The sequence below is a fragment of the Papio anubis genome, chromosome 13 (genome assembly GCF_008728515.1).
Source record: "Papio anubis isolate 15944 chromosome 13, Panubis1.0, whole genome shotgun sequence".
Taxonomy (NCBI): domain Eukaryota; kingdom Metazoa; phylum Chordata; class Mammalia; order Primates; family Cercopithecidae; genus Papio; species Papio anubis.
The window spans coordinates 12,108,700-12,125,905 of NC_044988.1; the positions used below are offsets into that span (position 1 = coordinate 12,108,700).

Consider the following 17,206-nt stretch of genomic DNA (forward strand, 5'->3'; position numbering starts at 1 on the left):
ACCAATCCACATGCTCATCAATGAATGAGTGGATAAACTGTGGTGTATATATATATATATGGTGGAATACTACACAGCCATAAAAAGGAATGAACTAACAGAATTTGCAGTGACCTGGATGAGATTGGAGACTATTATTCTAAGTGATATAACTCAGGAATGGAAAACCAAACATAGTATGTTCTCACTGATATGTGGGAGCTGAGCTATGAGGATACAAAGGCAGAAGAATGACACGGTGGACTTTGGGGACTTGAGGGAAAGAGTGGGAGGTGAGTGAAGGATAAAAGACGATATATATGGTGCAGTTTATACTGTTCAGGTGATGGGTGCACCAAAATCTCACAAATCACCTCTAAAGAACTTAGTCATGTAACTAAATACCACCTGTACCCCAATAACTTATGGAAAAATAAAATAAAAAAGAAAAATTACCATCTCTTGCTCTATGTAGTTATTTAACAAAAGAATTGTTTCAAAAATGCAAATGTTATCAAATGTGAATACTTATAATTTCTTAAAAAGTGAAATGCATATTTTCTATCCTCACATCCACTGGGAGATTATATTTTGATTGAGGAAGATCTGGCAACCCTAGCTTAGGAGATATGAATGCAAGTTAGCATGGGCTAGGTTATGCTGCAGTAACAAACAACCCCAGCTCTCAGTGCCTTAACATGATAGGTTTATTTCTCACTCCTGCTGAGTGTCCATCATAGGTGAGCAGGGTCACTCCAAGAGCCAGGTGGTTGGAGCAGCTGCAATCTGGAGCGCATCTGACCACCTTAGCAGAGGGAAAAGAGTGAAGGTACTCATGCACTGGTGTTAAAGCTTCTTTCCAGAAGTGACACATACCACTCTTCTTTGGCCAAAGCAAGGTATATGGTTATACTTAATCTTAAGGTGGTGAGAAGTTTAATTCTGTCATATGCTCAGGGGGGAGAGAGAGAGAGAGAGAGAGAAAGAAAGAGAGAGAGAGAGAGAGAAATATTTGGTAGATAGCACTAATTACTACTAAAGTAAGAAACAAACAATGGCCACTTCAGAAAGTGGCTTCATTACAGCAGGGGAGTGGCCACAGCTTTACAGGCAGCAAAGCCTATAATGTCTCTGAGATGGAGATTTGCAGTGACGGGAAGTGGTACAGAAATCCCTTTTAACTTCCTTTCTCTGCTTCTGTTCCAGGGCTTCATCTGCAACAGATGCTCTGGTTGGTAGAAATTCCTCCTGGAGAATGTTAGATTATTAATTTTCTGTTTCCAGTGTTAATGTAACTTTGGATCTTTTGGCTTTCATAGGTATTTGATTTATTGGTTGGGACCGTTAGATCTAATCACTAGCTGGTTTTCAACCTAACTTGGAAATTCTGCTACTTCTTTTTTTTAAGTGGACATTATGCCAAACTAAAAATATTTTAAAGTGCGTAAAAAAAGCAAACCAACAAAATCTACCACCTAGTGGCTAATTTTCAAGCTGGTACCACAAATGAAGCTTTTTACTTATTTTTTTAATCCCTAACTATCGTTTATGGATAGAGACAGTGCATCAAAACTGCTGGAAATGGAAACTAAACACAAGTCAATCTGCTTCTTCAATTACTTGGAATCTCTGCTTTAAAAGCATTTTGTTTTGTTTTTTGTCTCTAACCTTCTAAATGGTTCTGGAGGGAGCACAGCCATGATGGACATAATGGGTGCACCCAAGATCACCACAGAGGGAAGGGAACTCAGGTGGGGTTTCCGCCTAGACGAGGGGATGGAAAGTTGCTGAGGTTACCGTAATCATTTTTGACGGTGGGAGCCAATGAGAGTCCATGGAAAGAGGCTGTGACAACTGAAATGCCTATATTTTTTTGTATTTCTGTGCCTACTTGTCATTTACTGTTGTTGTTTTTTTTAAAAACCTGATTGATTTCTAGAAAGTTCCACGGGTATTTATGTGCAAATCTCCTTTTCTTTTCCTCCTTTTTTTTTTTTTTCTTGAGGCAGAGTCTCTGTTACCCAGGCTGGAGTGCAGTGGCTTATCTCACTGCAACTTCCGTCTCCCAGATTTAAGTGATTCTCGTGCCTCAGCCTCATGAGTAGCTGGTATTACAGGCACACACCGCCACACCCAGCTAATTTTTTTTGTATTTTTAGCAGAGAACAGGGTTTCACCATGTTGGCCCGGCTCGCCTTGAACTTCTTCTTGATGATGGAATTGACAATTGAGGCTCAAACACAAAATCATATCAGCACCAGGCCAGTCAGAACCCACCTGAGAAAAGCCAAGATTCTAACATCAGGAAATCAGGAGTAAACCACACGATGAGCCGCAGGGGCGGGGACAGAAATTTTTGATGGTTGTGCCTGGCACATAACAGACACTCAAAAAATATCTTCTGAATAGACAAGCATCAAAGTGCAAGGTGGGAGTGAAGTTGGAATGGAAGAGCAAGGAGATCTAGGAAAAGAGTTGCAGGGTGAAGAAGGACTCCAGAGTGTTTACTGTCAATACAGAGTATTGAAGAGAAAAGAAGTCCAGAGAGGAGGTGTCTGCAGCTAGTCTGTGTGTCTTGGACTCAAAGAGTGTCAGGTGGGCTTCAAAGGCCAGAGGCAAGGCAGATAAAACAGATTTTTAAAAATTGAAGTGAAAAGAAACAGATTTTATTTTGAGAATTTGTACACTGGGAGTAGGCAGCACTGATGTGAAGTGAAAAAGGATTTTTTTTTTTTAATGTCATGCCTTCATTTGTACACCACCTACAGCTTCAAAATCCTTTTATATGTATCCATCTAATCCTTAAGGTGGGCATGAGCCTCTTTTGGCGGTCGGCAAGGATGGGAAAGATTACACGATTTCAGGTCTCACAGAGAAAGTGATGGAGCTGTAGCTTGAATTCTAAGCTTTTACTTCAAATCCACAATGCCATGCCTCACTCCAGTGAAGGACGGACTCCTGTTCTGTCTCCTAAAACCCACACAGCTCGCCTGGGTAAGTCTCTAGTGAAGTGTGCCGAAGTGAGTTCCTCGTTAGTGAGCTCTGTTTTTCTCCTGGGGCTCTGTCGATAAAGGAGCAGTTCGGGGACTGCTGCTCTGTGATCTGAGGAATAACAGCAAGGATGTTCTGGTTTCTCTAAAGGGAGCCACTTATGGGAAAGCAGAGATGGTTTAGCAACAGCTGTGAAATATGGTTTCATAATGAATACTTCGGGATGGAATGAATATGTTTAGTATTTTTGTTTTTCTCACTCTTGAGAAGAGGTGAAGAAAGACGGTGGGAGGTGAGGTCCTAGGTGTACAGGGGATGTTGAGAACTGATCTAAAATCCATCCTGGCTGATATGACCTTGGTGGCAATTTGAGTGCAGTATAATCGAGACAGTAGCTACAGTGCTGGTGTTTCCTGGCAGGGGATGCATTTTTAAATTATCGTGGGTGACTGATTTGACCTGCCTTTGCTGGTCCTTAGTTGTTGAACAGTGAGAGTGGAGATGAGGATTTTCATCAAACCTTCAGGGACTTACCCGTTCTGAAATGTGTGAGCACTCAGGTACTGTCTCCTCCTGGATAGATGTGACTGAATTTGGGCTCAATTATTAAGAGGCCTCTTTCTTGTGTCTGTTTTAAAATTTATGGAGGGAGATAAAACAAGGAAAAACACCCCATTTTTGGTATAAAGGCTTTTCTTTATATCCCTCTTTCAATTTCCTTGCCCTCTGAATCATCTAGAAGACAAGACTTTCGAGCCTCACGAAGCCAGCTTTGTCTGAGAGCACAGACAGGGAAAGGCTCTGGGAATGTCTGAGGGGATAAGGCCACAAGAGGATGGCAGCTGGTGCTTTTTTCACAATTTTGCTTGTATCCTCTGGTCATTTTTATTCACTTTTGTTATTTTGTCATTTTTGCACAGTGATGAGTGTAGGACCAGCAAGGAGGTGTTGCAGCCGTGTGGGCTCTGGCTGGAGTTCCCCCCCAGGAGTGCAGTGTCCTACTTGAAGATTAGGGAGAGGCAGGCTTCTTCTCAAGTGAGAGTCCCTTGGTCAACAGGTCCTAGAAAATAAGGACCAATTAGGTAAGCCTGCATGCGTGCTTCTGTGACACTGATACACTATCCGTAAAACACTGACAATTACACAGGGCAAGATAAACTTTTAAAAATACAAATTGAGGTCAGGTGCAGTGGTTCACACCTGTAATTCCGGTACTTTGGGAGGCTGAGGCAGGCAGATCACTTGAGGTCGGAAGTTCGAGACCAGCCTGGCCAACATGGTGAAACCCCATCTCTACTAAAAATACAAAAATTAGCCAGGCATAGTGGTGTGTGCCTGTAGTCCCAACTACTTGCAGTGCTGAGGCACACAAATTGCTTCAACCCGGGAGGCAGAGGTTGCAAGTGAGCTGAGATCATGCCACTGCATGCCAGCATGGGTGGCAGAGGAGACTCTATCTCAAAAAAAAAAAAAAAAAAAGTATAAGTTCTTCCATATTTTATGGGCCTACAGAGTGCATACCATGAAACTCACTCAGGTGGAGTGGATTCTACTCAGGAAAATAGAGAGTTTTTATTTCAATTAGGATATGATGTAAAAATCGCACAGATAGTAGAAAATGCAATTACACACATATATGCTTCCATTGAAGACTTTCTTTCCCAAATGTAAAGGTAATAACTAACTCACTTTATGTGTTATTTTCCTATGTGCCCTTCGCCATCCACACTTATACGTGGGTGACCTGAATTTTGTCTGGATATTTCTGATGACAACGTCGTCTCTTCCTGATCAACCCATATTATTGCTTCTGGTATCCACTATGCTTTGCATGTGTCCTAAGACATAGGGAATTTTCTTTGTAATGAATGATTAACTTTTGTTCATTGTTTTCTGTTCATTGGAATTACATGTGGAGTATTCATAAATGAAGATCACCTCTGTTTCTCTAGGATAACATGTGGGTCAGAGATCTTAGCTGAAAGCCCTGGAAGCCATCTCTGGCTGATGTAAGCAGAGGGATATTGGGCGGATCACAGAATTGTCTTAACTAGAGTGGGTCCATGAGCCTGACCTGAAAAAATTTAGACAGCAAGTCAAAGGGAAAGCAAAAGCTTCAAAGAGGTACAACCTGTTTTGTTTTGTTTTATTTTATTTTATTTTGTCTCATCTCATCTCATCTCATCTCATCTCATCTCATCTCATCTCATCTCATCTCATCTCATCTCATCTCATTCTTTTTGGGACGGGGCCTCACTCAGTCGCCTAGGCTGGAGTGCAGTAGAGTGATCATGGCTCACTGTAGCCTTGACCTCCCAGGCTCAAGTGATCTTCCCTGCTCACCCTCCTGAGTAGCTGGGACTATAGGTGCACACCACCATGCCTGGCTAATTTTTGCATTTTTGTATTTTTTGTAGAGATGGGGTTTAGCCACGTTGGCCAGGCTGGTCAGGAACTCTTAAGTTCAAGCGATCCACCCACCTCAGCCTCCCAAAGTGCTGGGATTACAGGCATGAGCACCACGCCTGGCCCTGTGTTGTTTTTTTGCAGGAGTTTTCCTTCTCTCATTGGTTTAGTGAGTGATTAATTTTTTAGGCACGATTTTGTACATGCTGGGAATCCACGTTCTCCAGAAAATGTGGGATAAATTCATTTCTGCTTGACACCTTTGGCTTCTCTCAGTCTAATAAGGAAGGGGTGAAGCTAGCTAGGGTTCCCATAATTGGTGCTCTGTGAATGTTAAACTCTTCCTGATGACATTTACCTTTTTGTTCTTGTCCTCGAGTGTGTACAGGAGGGGTGAAGACTCTGCATTCATTTTTCATTGCAGCTGTAACAAATCACCAATAATTTCGCAGCTTAAACACAAATTATCTTACAATTCTGTAGGCCAAAAGTCTGACACAGATCTCAGCAGGCTACAATCAGGTGTCACAGGGCTGCGCTCCTTTCTGTTGGCTCCAGGAGAGCCTGGATCTCTGTTCCTCTGCTGGCTATCAGTTGAAGGCTACTCGAATTCCATGGCTACTTGAATCCCGTGGCTTGTAGCCTTTTCCTCCGTTTTCAAAGTCGGCATTGGTGGGCTGATTCCCTCTCATGCTTTGAATCTGTCTTGATTATTTACTCTTGTCTCTGACCAAAGCCAGGAAAGATTCTCCAATTTTAAGGACTCCTGTGATTAGATTGGGCCCACCTGGATCATCTAGGATGATCTCCCACCCCAAGATTTATGCCTTCAATTATATCTGCAAAGTCCCTCTTGCCCTAGGTTCCAGAGATCAGGGTGTGACGTCCTTGGGAGGGGAAGATTATTCTGCTGGCCAAAGACTCTACTGGGGTTAATTCTGAAAATCACTGGTACGTGTATCTATAAATTTTCTTCACCCGCGAGCAGGCAGATGTGCTGCCTTCAAAAGTGCTTAGGTGTTATAGTCACGTGTCCCAAGCCCCGAGCTCTCGGGAGCCGGTCTGTGCACAGCACAATGTGGAGCCAGCCTGTTCTTAAGGTCTGCTCTTGTTATCTATTCAGCAAAGGAGCCAATAACCAGGACAGTTAGGGTGGAATCTCACTCTGGTCCATGGAGTCCTCTTTACTTTCTACATAAAATCCCATGAAATACTTTCTTGAGTGTTTGATGCTTTGCTGATTTGAAGATGCAACCTTCTCGGGGCAAGGCCAGCATTTCTTGGACAGGGCTCACGTGTCTGTTCTTTGGAGCTGTGCGCAAAGAGCCTATCTCTTCAGGCAATGTAAGCAGGTAGAGATGTTTGCTGGGGCTCTGAAACAGAGCAGAGCCACATGAGTGAGTGCTCAGTGACACCTGATCTTTGGCTGTTTCCCAGAATATTTCTACCTGTTGTGAAAACCAGTCATTGGTGCTTGGAGAATGACTGTTGCCATGGATACCTGGTTGTTCTAATCGGTCCCACAAGCTACCTGTTTGTAGGAACAGGTCTTCTGCCCCAGCTGTATGGCTCTGCTGCCCTGCCCACGTGGGCACACCTGATTATCAGAGCATAAGCAGCTGATGAAGCTGCACCAATGCATCTGTTCCTGGGTGTCTCCTGACTTTGCACCAGTGACACCATTTGGCCAGTGTCTCTCTTCAGTGCTGAAGCGGTCAGATAGAAAGCCCAAAAGCTGATGGCAGTCACCTTCTATGGAAAAAGCCTGCCACAGCAAGAAGGATGCACACACAGAGAGAGAGCTTACCTGGCTTCGTGGGGTCAGATCCTAGTCCTCCTGGGACCCAGACATATTTTCTTGTCTTACTTTTTTTTTCTTTTGTTTTATTACACTTTAAGTTCTGGGATACATGTGCAGAACGTGCAGGTTTGTTACATAAGTATACACGTGTCATGGTGGTTTGCTGCACCCATCAACCCATTGTCTACATTAGGTATTTCTCCTAATGCTATCCCTCAATTAGCCCCCCACCCCCTGACAGGCCCCGGTGTGTGATGTTCCCCTCCCTGTGTCCATGTGTTCTCACTGTTCAATTCCCACTTATGAGTGAGAATATGTGGTGTTTGATTTTCTGTTCCTGTGTTAGTTTGCTGAGAATGATGGTTTCCAGCTTCATCTATGTCCCTGCAAAGGACATGAACTCATACATTTTATGGCTGTATTGTATTCCATGGTGTATATGTGCCACATTTTCTTTTTTTTTCATATTTTTTTATTTTTGAGACGGAGTCTTGCTCTGTCGCCCAGGCTAGAGTGCAGTGGCCGGATCTCAGCTCACTGCAAGCTCCGCCTCCCGGGTTCACGCCATTCTCCAGCCTCAGCCTCCCGAGTAGCTGGGACTATAGGTGCCTGCCACCTCGCCCGGCTAGTTTTTTGTATTTCTTAATAGAGACGGGGTTTCACCGTGTTAGCCAGGATGGTCTCGATCTCCTGACCTCGTGATCCGCCCGTCTCGGCCTCCCAAAGTGCTGGGATTACAGGCGTGAGCCACCGCGCCCGGCCTCCACATTTTCTTTATCCAGTCTATCATTGATGGGCATTTGGGTTGGTTCCAAGTCATTGCTATTGTGAATAGTGCTGCAGTAAACATATGTGTGCATGTGTCTTTATAGTAGAATGATTTATAATCCTTTGGGTATATACTCAGTAATGGGATTGCTGGGTCACATGGTATTTCTGGTTCTAGATCCTTGAGGAATCGCCACACTGTCTTCCACAATGGTTGAACTAATTTACACTCTCATCAACAGTGTAAAAGTGTTCCTATTTCTCCCCATCCTCTCCAGCATCTGTTGTTTCCTGACTTTTTAATGATTGCCATTCTAACTAGAGTGAGATGGTATCTCACTGTGGTTTTGATTTGCATTTCTCTAATGACCAGTGATGATGAGCTTTTTTTTAAATGTTTGTTTGGCCGCATAAATGTCTTCTTTTGAAAAGTGTCTATTTATATCCTATGGCCACTTTTTGATGGGGTGGTGTTTTTTTTGTTTTGTTTTTTTTTTTTTTGTAAATTTGTTGAAGTTCCTTGTAGATTCTGGATATTAGCCCTTTGTTAGATGGATTGCTTGCAAAAATTTTCTCCCATTCTATAGGTTGCCTGTTCACTCTGATGATAGTTCGTTTTGCTGTGCAGAAGCTCTTTAGTTTAATTAGATCCCATTTGTCTATTTTGGCTTTTGTTGCCATTGCTTTTGGTCTTTTAGTCATGAAGTCTTTGCCCATGCCTATGTCCTGAATGGTATTGCCTAGGTTTTCTTCTAGGGTTTTTATGGTTTTAAGTCTTATGTTTAAGTCTTTAATCCACTGGAGTTAATTTTTGTGTAAGGTGTAAGGAAGGGGTCCAGTTTCAGTTTTCTGCATATGGCTAGCCAGTTTTCCCAGCAACATTTATTAAATAGAGGCTCCTTTCCCCATTTCTTATTTTTGTCAGGTTTGTCAAAAATCAGATGATTGTAGATGTGTGGTGTTATTTCTGAGTCCTCTGTTCTGCTCCTTTGGTCTGTATATTTGTTTTGGTACCAGTACCATGCTGTTTTGGTCACTATAGCCTTGTAGTATAATTTGAAGTCAGGTAGCATGATGACTCCAGCTTTGTTCTTTTTGCTTAGGATTGTCTTGGCTATACAAGCTATTTTTTGGTTCCATATGAAATTTAAGGTAGTTTTTTCTAATTCTGTGAAGAAAGTCAATGATAGCGTGATGGGGATAGCATTGAATCTATAAATTACTTTGGGCAGTATGGCCATTCTTATGATATTGATTCTTTATATCCATGAGCATGGAATGTCTTTCCATTTGTTTGTCCTCTCTTATTTCTTTGAGCAGTGGTTTGTAGTTCTCCTTGAAGAGGTCCTTCACATCCCTTGTAAGTTGTATTCCTAGGTATTTTATTCTCTTTGTAGCAATTGTGAATGGAAGTTCACTCATGATTTGCTTCTCTGTCCATTATTGGTGTATAGAAACACTTGTGATTTTGGACATTGATTTTGTATCCTGAGACTTTGCTTATCAGCTTAAGGAGATTTTGGGCTGAGATGATGGGGTTCTCTAAATATACAATCATGTCATCTGCAGAGATAATTTGACTTCCTCTCTTCCTATTCGAATATGCTTTATTTCTTTCTCTTGCCTGATTCCCTGGCAGAAACTTCCAATACTATGTTGAATAGGAGTGGTGAGAGAGGGCATCTTTGTGTGGTGCCAGTTTTCAAAGGGAATGTTTCCAGCTTTTGCCCATTCAGTATAATATTGACTGTGGGTTTGTCATGAATAGCTCTTATGATTTTGAGATACATGCCATCAATACCTAGTTTATTGAGAGTTTTTAGCATGAAGAGGTGTGGAATTTTATCATAGGTCTTTTCTCCATCTATTGAGATAATCATGTGGTTTTTGTCATTGGTTCTGTTTATGTGATGGATTACATTTACTGATTTGCATATGTGGAACCAGCCTTGCATCTGAGGGATGAAGCCGACCTGATCATGGTGGATAAGCTTTTTGATGTGCTGCTGGATTTGGTTTGCCAGTATTTTATTGAGGATTTTTGCATCGATGTTCATCAGGGATATTGGCCTGAAATTTTCTTTCTTTTGTTGTGTCTCTGCTGGGTTTTGTTATCAGGATGATGCTGGCCCCATAAAATGAGTTAGGGATGAGTCCCTCTTTTTCTATTGTTTGGAATAGATTCAGAAGGAATGGTACCAGCTCCTCTTTGTACCTCTGGTAGAATTTGGCTCTGAATCCATCTGGTCCTGGGCTTTTTTTTGGTTGGTAGGTTATTCATTACTGCCTCAACTTCAGAATTTGTTATTGGTCTATTCAGGGATTCAATTTCTTTCTGGTTTAGTCTTGGGAGGGTGTATGTGTCCAGGAATTTATCCATTTCTTCTAGATTTTCTAGTTTATTTGCATAGAGCAGTTTATAGTATCCTCTGCTGGTAGTTTGTATTTCTGCGGGATCAGTGGTGATATCCCCTTTATCATTTTTTATTGCATCTATTTGATGCTTCTCACTTTTCTTCTTTAGTCTGGCTAGCGGTCTATCTATTTTGTTAATCTTTTCAAAAAAGCAGCTCCTGGATTCATTGATTTATTTCGAGGCTTTTTCATGTCTCTGTCTCCTTTAGTTGTGCTCTGATTGTAGATATTTCTTATCTTCTGCTAGCTTTTGAATTTGTTTGCTATTGCTTCTCTAGTTCTTTTAATTGTGATGTTAGGGTGTCGGTTTTAGATCTTCCCTGCTTTCTCCTGTAGGCATTTAGTGCTATAAACTTCCCTCTAAACATTGCTTTATCTGTGCCCCAGAGAATCTGGTATGTTGCATTCTCATCGGTTTCAAAGAGCTTCTTTATTTCTGCCTTAATTTCATTATTTACCCAGTAGCCATTCAGGTGCAGGTTGTTCAGTTTCTATATTGTTGTGTGGTTTTGAGTAAGTTTCTTAATCCTGAGTTCTAATTTTATTGCACTGTGGTCTGAGAGACTGTCTGTTATGATTTCTGTTCTTTTGCATTTGCTGAGGAGTATTTTACTTCCAATTATGTGGTCAGTTTTAGAATGAATGTGATGTAGTGCTGAGAAAAATGTATATTCTGTTGATTTGGGGTGGAGAGTTCTGTATCTTGGTACACTTGGTCCAGAACTGAGTTCAAGTCCTGAATATCTTTGTTAATTTTCTGTCTCGCTGATCTGTCTAATATTGACAGTGGGGTGTTAAAGACTCCCACTACTATTATGTGGGAGTCTAATTCTCTTTGTAGGTCTCTAAGAACCTGCTTTATGAATCTCGGTGCTCCTGTGTTGGGTGCCTACATATTTAGGATAGTTAGCTCTTCTTGTTGCATAGATTCATTTACCATTATGTAATGCCCTTGTCTCTTTTGATCTTTGTTGGTTTAAAGCCTGTTTTATCAGAGACTAGGATTGCAACCCCTGCTTTTTTTTTTTTCTTCTTTCCATTTGCTTGGTAAATATTCTTCCATCCCTTTGTTTTGAGCCTAAGTGTGTCTTTGAACATGAGATGGGTCTCTTGGATACAGCACAGTGATGGATCTTGACTCTTTATCCAATTTGCCAGTCTGTGTCTTTTAATTGAGGGATGTAGCCCGTTTATATTTAAGGTTAATATTGTTATGTGTGAATTTGATTCTGTCAATATTATGCTAGCTGGTTATTTTGCCTGTTAGTTGATGCAGTTTCTTCATAGTGTTGATGATCTTTACAATTGGTATGTTTTTGCAGTGGCTAGTGCTGGTTTATCCTTTCCATGTTTAGTGCTTCCTTTAGGAGTTCTTGCAGGGCAGGCCTGCTGGTGACAAAATCTCTCAACATTTTCTTGTCTGTAAAGAATTTTATTTCTCCTTTGCTTATGAAGCTTAGTTCGGCTGGATATGAAATTCTGGGTTGAAAATTCTTTTCTTTTAGAATGTTGAATATTGGCCCTCACTCTCTTCTGGCTTGTAGAGTTTCTGCAGAGAGACCTGCTGTTAGTCTGATGGGCTTCCCTTTGTGGGTAACACGACCTTTCTCTCTGGCTTCCCTTAACATTTTTCCTTTATTTCAACCTTGGTGAATCTGACAGTTACGTGTCTTTGGGTTGCTCTTCTTGAGGAGTATGTTTGTTGTGTTCTCTATATTTCCTGAGTTTGAATGTTGGCCTGTCTTGCTAGGTTTGGGAAGTTCTCCTGGATAATATCCTGAAGAGTGTTTTCCAACTTATTTCCATTTTCCCTGTCACTTACAGTTACAGCAATCAAATGTTGGTTTGGTCTTTTGTCATAGTCCCATATTTCTTGGAGGCTTTGTTCATTCCTTTTCATTCTTTTTTCTCTAATCTTGTCTTCATGCTTTATTTCATTAAGTTGATCTTTAATATCGGATATCCTTTCTTCCACTTGATTGATTCAGATATTGATACTTGGGTATGCTTCATTTCTTTCTGTTTGTTAGTTTCCTTTCTAACAGTCAGGCCCCTCTGCTGCAGGTCTGCTGGAGTTTGCTGGAGGTCCATTCCAGTCCCTGTTTGCTGGGTATCACCAGCAGAGGCTGCGGAACAGCAAAGATTGCTGCATGTTCATTCCTCTGGAAGCTTTGTCCCAGAGGCGCACCCACCAGCTGCCAGCTGGAGCTCTCCTGCATGAGGTGTCTGTCAATCCCTGCTGGGAGGTATCTCCCTGTCAGGAGGCACAGGGGTCAGGGACCCATTTGAGGAGGTAGTCTGTGTCTTAGCAGAGCTCAAGCACTGTGTTGGGAGATCCATTGCTCTTTTCAGAGCCAATAGACAGGAATGTTTAAGTTTGCTAAAGCTGTGCCCATAGCCACCCCTTCCTCCAGGTGCTCTGTCCCAGGGAGATGGGAGTTTTATCGACAAGTCCCTGACTGGGGCTGCTGCCTTTCTTTCAGAGATGTCCTGCCCAGAGAGGAGGAATCTAGAGAGGCAGTCTGCTTACAGTGGCTTTGTGGTGTTCCAGTCGGCTCTGCCCAGTTTGGACTTCCTGATGGCTTTGTTTACCCTGTGAGGGGAAAACCGCCTACTCAAGCCTCAGTAATGGCAGATGCCCCTGCCCCCATCAAGCTCAAGTGTCCCAGGTTGTCTTCAGACTGCCGTGCCTGCACTGAGAATTTCAAACCAGTGGATCTTAGCTTGCTGGGCTTCATAGGGGTTGGATCCACTGAGCTAGACCACTTGGCTCCCTGGCTTCAGCCCCCTTTCCAGGGGAGTGAATGGTTCTGTCTTGCTGGCATTCCAGGCACCACTGGGTGCCCTGTAGGTAGCTCAGTGTCTGCCCAAATGGCCGCCCAGTCTTGTACTTGAAACCCAGGGCCCTGGTGGCGTAGGCACTAGAGGGAATCTCCTGGGCTGCGGGCTGTGAAGACTGGGAAAAGTGTAATATCTGGGCTGGAATGCACCGTTCCTCATGGCACAGTTCCTCATGGCTTCCCTTGGCTAGGGGAGGGAGATCCCCATCCCCTTCTGCTTCCCAGGTGAGGCGACGCCCCACCCTGCTTCGGCTTGCCCTCTGTGAGCTGCACCCACTGTCTGACCAGTTCCAATGAGATGAGCCAGTACCTCAGTTGGAGATGCAGAAATCACCCGCCTTCTGCATTGATCTCACTGGGAGCTGCAGAGCGGAGCTGTTCCTATTCGGCCATCTTGCCAGCTGTTCCTCTTGTCTTACATTTCTAAGATAACCCTTTAACTCTCTAGTAAGTCTCTTTTTGGCCTACTTCCTCATTTTGTTTGGGTTGGGTTTCTGGCTGTTGTCAGCCCTGAGCTTTGAACTGGTGGTGTCTTCTCATGATAAATTGAGAAGGACCACAGTAGGAGGTCAGCTCTTTGAGCATAAGGGTGGGGTTCTAACTACTCTGTCATTCCCATAACACTGCTGTGTGTTCCATGCATGTGAGGTGGTGCTCTTTTGGCTGGCACAGTCCAAGGTCCTCCGAATAGCTCAGGCCACAGAGAAACTTCCTCACTCCGTGTAGTTGAACCAAGACTTGGAGATGACCTCATTTGTGTCACCTGGCAAAAAGGGTTGTGAAAGCAAAGTCAAAGTATGAAAGACATGGGTGGAGACTGCTGGTTGCTCCCTAGTTTGCACTTCACCTTCTTCTAGAACCCCTGACTTTAAGCTGGGAACATGGTTGCCCATTATGAAGACTTCATTTTCCAGTCTCCCTTATTGCTAAGTTGGTCACGTTACTATGTTCAGGTCCATGGGATATAAACAGAATTGTTGTATGGAAGCTCCTAAGAGCATTCTTTGAAAGGCAGGAAACTTGCACTCTCCACCGTCCCCACCTCCTTGCCTTTGTGCCTTCTCCATTGCGCTTGCTGGAACGCAGTTGTGAGAGCCAGTGCTCTAGCTGCTGTGGTGGACTATGAGGTTGAGCCCAGGCATGAAGGTGTCAGAGTGGTGCTGTCTACCTCTGGAATGTTACCTGATAGAGAAACATGTTTTAATTTCATTTTAGCCATTGGTTTTTCAGGTTTCTATTGCAGCCATACCTAATCCTAACTGATAGCAGACACTGAGCAGAGAACACGCTCCTGCTTCCAGAGGGTATGGGCATTCCAAGGGAGCAGTAGCAGGGGAAGAATGTAAAGGTAATATTCTTCCCCAGATGTGTCTTTGGCTTTTAAAGATTATTAACTCTGGACAACAGGTTGACTGTGGTCATGGATTAAACAAAACATTCCCTATTCTTCTCACTCACTTCCTGCTTTTAGAGGGCAACTGGATGACCTTTTCAGATATTTGAATAGCTTTGGTGATTTTGTTGACTCAGTACCCTTAACACACACGGCCACACTCCATGCTGCTTCAGTTTTAATGACCATGACTCATTTTAAAAACGGAAAGCTCTTTAGAAAAGAGGCTCCCAAACTGCCCAGGCTTCCTTATAAGTGAATCAACACAGAAAGGGCTCAGTCCATCAAAATAACGTACAACCACAATAAAATGCAGTGAAAACAAACACAGTAAAATTCCACAAATGAAAGATATTATTATTGTTGTTATTATTATAATAATGACAGGACATTCCTGTTCTTTTAATGTCTACTATGGGGTTACTAATAAAATCACTCAACCTGAAAATGGGTGGTTTGATTTTTAAATGAAGGGTGATTTTCTCCCAAAGCTAGTTTGGCTCAGTTCCTCAGATAGTCCAGCTGTGAGCAACAAACCTTACAGTTTGCCAAAGACGCGTTTTCTTCGTCTTTGTTACTTTTGTTTAATCCTCACAGCAATCTTTAATCACAAAAGAACGGAGGTTCAGAAAGCTTAAGAAACCTGCTCCAAGGCCTGTGGCTGAGATGGCCGGGATTCCATCCAGACTTTGAATCTGGGAAAGTCAGAGAAGGAAGGAGAGGGATGGAGGAGACCTTGCGAATTTCCCTGGGGTTGGGCACTTGTGCAGCCCACCTTGGACGATGGATTCAGTCCATCGGGGGCTGGGAAACAAGGATGAGCCCATTTCAGTCTGAAGCTGTGCTTGTGCCTTACTTGCCTGAACACACCCTCCCCTGTCAGGGTCGCAGTCCTGACACACCTCTGACATCCTGGCACATCTGTAGAACTTGCAGGAGCAGCCCCTTCAGGCAGCTGAAGTGCAGCCGCCTCTTAGCAGATGGTGGTTAATAATAGGCTTTGTTCTCTAGGTTCTTCTATTTTCAGCTACCGAATACAATTTATAAAGGAAAAAAATACACACCACCATCCCCCCACCCCTTATCAGATCTCTTATAATTATAGAATAAGGTGCCTGCGAACTCCCAGGGAGCTGGTTTCCATGGCAATGACAAGCTATTATATTCTAAAGGCCAAGCTAGAACTCCACCCCCTCGTCCTCACCACTGCTGTGCGTCTTGTTATTGCAGTGTTCCAAAATAAACTTGCTGCCTAATCGTAAATCCCATATAATTAGAGATGAGCTAATCGTTACCCCGCTACCTTTGTGCAGCCCACTCATCATGCTAGCAGTTTCTAGAACAGCGATGCTGACGGACTGTTTGATGTCAGAATAGACCTTCCTCCTCCAGGAACTGGGTGCAGCATCAATCCATGTATGGCTCAGGACCTTTACACCGGAAAATGCCTGACTTATGGGACCTGCCCAGGGTGCTTCAGCAAAGGAGAGGGGCGGGTTAGGTAGCGACTGACCACCGGATCTGTGGCTCTCTCCGGCTCTTCATTAAGGATGGGCAGAGAAATCTCCCTGGAGTTGCACAGAGCTCTCCCTCTCACACTTTGTGGTTATCTGCTGGGACCAGCATCAGGGCAGCAGATGTGATACTGGGAGGAAAGGCGTTTGTCACCTCCCTTCTTCTCATTTCCTTTTTACTTATTTATTTATTTATTTTGAGACAGAATCTCACTCTGTTGCTCAGGCTGGAGTGCAGTGGCACAATCTCGGCTCACTGCAACCTCCCCTTCTAGGACCCAAGTGATTCTCCTGCCTTAGCCTCCCGAGTAGCTGGGATTACGGGCACCCGCCACCACACCTGGCTAATTTTTTGTATTTTTAGTAGAGACGGGGTTTCACCATGTTGGCCAGGCTGATCTCGAACTCCTGACCTCATGATTTGCCCACCTCGGCCTCCCAAAGTGCTGGGATTACAGGTGTGAGCCACTGCACCCAGCCTCTTCCTCCCATTTCTTGCTCTGCCTCCTGCTCCTCCTCTGTAGACTGGAGATGGGTTTTTGCACATGTTGTGTCTGGCTTGTGTAGTTTTCATCCACGAGGGTTCGTTGTCTTGTTTTCGGCAGGTGGAGGCCCCAGCAGGCTTTGCATTCAGTGCAGGGGTCCTTAGGAAATTCTCTCCTCCTGGAAACAGATGATCTGTGAAAAAGGCAACAGGATCATTTCAGATAAGTGCTGGAGAGAACCCAAATAGGGGTGATATGCAGAATGTGTTTGGCGTGTGAGGGGCTTGCTTCCTCTGATATCTAAGCAGAGACCTGGAAGACGAAAAGGCTGATTATAGCTTAACTGTTCAGGAGTCCCCTTTGCTTCATTTCAGTGAAATGTTCCTCATGCGCAACCGGGTTTGCAATGGGATTTTAATGGTGCCCTGGCTCTGGTTAATTTAATCTGTGCTGGGTCCCTTCCCTTGGTTCCTCCAGGTCCACGATGGGCCATTCTCCTTCTGGGTCTCTACCTCAGCTCTTTAGAAGCACCAGCGGGTCCTCTGCTATCTGCTTGGTCTTAGCTGGTGCAAGGCACTAGCAGGAGACTGGAGAATGGTGGAGAGTGTCAAGCA

General features: G+C 43.6%; 1 long non-coding RNA gene across 4 annotated transcripts in view; it reads left to right on the forward strand.

The window, feature by feature from the left end:
- Positions 1-2,084: 2,084 nt before the first annotated feature.
- Positions 2,085-17,206, forward strand: part of LOC110741457 — a 149,488-nt gene continuing 134,366 nt past the window's right edge. For all 4 annotated transcript variants that reach the window (XR_002517680.2, XR_004177810.1, XR_004177809.1 and 1 more), the window contains exons 1-2: positions 2,085-2,973; positions 3,891-4,052. This is a non-coding gene — a long non-coding RNA (uncharacterized LOC110741457). The remainder of the gene's footprint in view (positions 2,974-3,890; positions 4,053-17,206) is intronic.